Source organism: Raphanus sativus, chromosome 8 (assembly GCF_000801105.2).
Source record: "Raphanus sativus cultivar WK10039 chromosome 8, ASM80110v3, whole genome shotgun sequence".
Lineage (NCBI taxonomy): Eukaryota > Viridiplantae > Streptophyta > Magnoliopsida > Brassicales > Brassicaceae > Raphanus > Raphanus sativus.
The window spans coordinates 23,204,790-23,208,630 of NC_079518.1; the positions used below are offsets into that span (position 1 = coordinate 23,204,790).

At 41.1% G+C, this 3,841-nt stretch overlaps 1 pseudogene; it reads left to right on the top strand.

Moving 5' to 3' along the window:
* The first annotated feature begins 995 nt into the window (after window positions 1-995).
* LOC108825403 (uncharacterized) lies at window positions 996-3,150 on the top strand (annotated as a pseudogene).
* The last annotated feature ends 691 nt before the right edge of the window (window positions 3,151-3,841 follow it).

Consider the following 3,841-nt stretch of genomic DNA (forward strand, 5'->3'; position numbering starts at 1 on the left):
AGGCATTTGGGAGTCGATCAGTATGGATTTCATAGAAGGACTGCCTCCTTCTGGTGGAAAACACTGCATTCTTGTCGTGATTGACCGCCTCAGTAAGAATGCTCACTTCATTGCTTTATCTCACCCTTATACTGCAATTGAAGTTGCGCAAGCTTACCTTGATAATGTCTTCAAGCTTCATGGCCTACCAAAAGACATAGTGAGCGACAGAGATCCCACATTCCTCAGTGAAGTGTGGAAGGAGTTGTTTCGTGTACACGGAGTGGACTTGCGATACTCAACTCCTTATCACCCTCAAACTGACGGGCAGACTGAGGTCACCAACAAGACCCTCGAAACCTACCTCCGTTGCATGACAGCTGAAGCACCAACGACTTGGAGTAAGTGGCTTGCTGTGGCAGAGTGGTGGTACAATACAACATATCACTCCTCTATCAAGAGCACTCCCTTCGGGATTGTCTTTGGTCAACCTCCACCTCTGCATCTTCCTTATTTACCGGGTGAAAGCTCCTCAACGCTTGTTGACAGAAGTCTGCGCAAACGAGAAGAGGTCATCTCGATGCTTAAGTTCCATCTAATGAGAGCTCAGAACAGGAACAAGCAAGCCGAAGATTCTCATCGCTCAGCTAGAACCTTTGTTGTGGGTAATTACGTGTATCTCAAGCTTCAACTCTACCGACAGAATACACTCAAGAAGAGAAACGTCCCTCACAAGCTTTCCCCCCGCTTCTACGGTCCGTTTAAGGTCATTGATACAGTCGGGTCTGCTGCTTACCGTCTTGAGCTCCCTCCTGAAGCTGCTGTACACAATGTCTTTCACGTGAGTCAACTCAAACTCTGCCCGAACCCTTCTTCATCTCCGACTGTGCCTCAGTTTTGGTCTGATCTGGGAAATTCCAAGGAACCAGAGGTCATTCTGGAGACTAAGATGGCCAAATGACGCAACTTGGCTGTCACTAAGGTTTTGGTTCAGTGGAAAGGTGAGCCACCAGAGGATGCTACTTGGGAGTTCTACAAGGACTTCATCGCTAAGTATCCTCACTTCCATCCTTGAGGACAATGATGATCTTGAGCAAGAAGGTACTGTGACAGCATTTACCTTCTTACTCTTTATCTTTACTATCTTTTACCTCTTAGTAAGTTACCGTTACTAAAGAGATGAGTCACGGGTTGCATCCTGGTTACTGGTCGTCTGTTTGACCGTTCAGAATCTTTTCCTATTTGTACTGCCTTTGTCATTTTGCTAATCATCAATCAAAACCGTATTATCTTATCTCCTCTCTAAACTCTCTCTCTCTCTCTTACGCATACATCATTATTGTTGTATTGCTTTGATCATCGTACTTGAAGGTGACGTTTCTGTGCTCAGATCACCTTTTAGTCTTTGATTGTATTGCTCTTTAAATCTTCGGTAGAGTTACAGAGGAATTTATCACTCATCACCTTTTGCTGTCTCAAGATACTTTGAAACGATCAGCGCTATGTCGTTTTGGTTCTTAATGGCTTTTTCTACGTCAGTGGTTGACTTGGACGGGAAGCTAGAGGGATTCATTGTGATCTAGCTATGATTCTGTGATTGAGAAAACTTCGTGGGGGTTAAACAATATTTTATAGGTTTAGATAAATCGTCTTTAGAATTCGATTAGTAAGAGTCGGTTATATAGTGTTTTTTTTTCTGTTTTTGAAAATAGTCGGTTATGTAATGTTTTTACCTTTTTAATCTTTTTTCCCTTTTTCTTCGATTATCCTTTTTTGTTAAATTTACTTTTTCATATATTTATCATTTAATATAATTCCTTTTGATAAAAAAGTTAAATTCAAATCTATTAAAAAAACAGATTTAAATTCATTTTAATAACTAATTTTTAGAAATTTTGGAAATTCTTCTTGCTTATGAGCCTGAAGTTTTTAGTTACTTAGATTCAATCAAAAGTTGTAATCTTGATGTAACCCACCAAAGAAAAATTGCAGTTTTGGGAAGATGTCACGTTGCAGAAGCAATGTAGGAGATGTAAGAGCTTCTCCTCAAAGGAGTTGGAGACCAAGTATTGCTAAGGAAGTCAAACACATCCTTGAAATGGTATTGGCCGGTATTTGTATACCCTTTTGAAATCTCTCTCTCTCTGTTTCAATTTCATTCTCTTGTGGGGGTTGGTTGTAGGCAAGACGTGCAACATCAAGAAGAGAAGTTCTTCACACTGATTTTGTTACACATCCTGTTGTTAAGAAATCAGTTTCAGTCTTGGGAAAACTTGCTGATGTTGCAGGGAGGTTACCCTTAGGTCAGTTTTCACCTTTAAAGTATAATATTTCCTCTGAGATTGTAAGCGTAACGCTGTGGAATTGTTTTTTTCTTTGTCTTAGGCTGAGCGGTGGAGGACATCCTGATGTCTTATAACCAATGACCCCGATACAGTTCATGATTTCTTGAGCTTTTGTTCATTATCTGAGTCTGAATATGTTTTTTCAACTTCTAGTATCAGAGGGAATTTTGGGTTTCAAGCTTGTTCCCATGGCGACTTCTTTGGAGTGATTCTTCAGCTCCATTAACATTGTTTCTTTTGGCTACTTGACTTTGATGGTACTGAAGGAAGAAAAAGGAGCTCAAGTCCTGATAGTTCCTGACCTAGTTGACTTTACAGCTCTTGGCAATGTTAAACCTTTCTTGTTTGTGTATATAACCCATTAACCAAGATCTCGCTTAGCAGTACTCTGACCTTGTGAATGAATCTTTCATAGGTTGGGAATCTTCCATACCTTTGCTTGCTCTTGAATACGAATCTCCTAGGTATGAGCATTGATTCCTTAAGAACATGTAGCTTCCTCTTGCATGTGTATGCATTGGCTTGATTCTTCTGTTTTGTTAGGACTAATACATTCAAAACCATTGAAGCCTCGTTGAGAATTGATGCGGTACCTAGTGCTGGTTTCAAGGTTTCGCTGTTAAAGCTAGTTGATCTGATTAGGTAACTTAGCTTTATTTTCTTTTCAATCTTTCATTGCATTCTCATATTTGCTGAGAGAAGAGATCATTCATCTCTGATGCCTCGCAGTAGTGTGAACGTTCGGGTTAACTGGACAACTGTTACCAAGAATGGAACCACGGTAAAGACTTGTAACATCCCATCTCCTGGCCCAAATTTTTTTTAGAGAGAATGGGCTTTTCTACGGCCCGTTTGTGAAAAACCTAGGGTTCTCTACAGTTTCTTATAAATAGAACTGCAGCCCCTCCTCCTTTCCCCATCACAAAACTTGCAGCGGAGCTCTGCAGAGATTTCCCCGAGACCATAAGCCCTAGCCGTCGCCTATTTCTCTCTCCCAGCCGTCGCCTCTCTCCTCCCTTCTCTTTCTCCCGTGCGTGTATCTCTCTCCTCTCCTCTCTCTCCGCGATCTCTCTTCTCTTTCTCTCTTTCCTCGCCGGCGATCGGAACTGATGGTCGTGGTGTTTGTGAGCAGACCAGGTCGGGATTTTTGGAATTCTCCAGACCCAAATCTCACACTTTTCAGATCTATCCGATCTGTGGTTGAGTGGCTGTGTACTCCTTCTATATCTGGATCTGCGACGTCAAGAAAGGCTAAGGTGAGGACCCGGTCGGGAACTTCTCTCATGTTGTATAATACCTCGTGGATTAGTCATTTGTTAATGTTGACCTAGATCTAGCTGTTGAGTTTGTTGTTCTGAAGAAAGTATGATGATTGTTGATTGTGATGAAAAGACCTAGTAAATGATAAGTTATTAAAGGGTAAACCTGTTGCGTGTTGAGAATGAATGATATGTGCGATAAAACTGAAAATGATGTGATAAGAATGAAATTCATGTGAATTAAATGTTGTTACGATC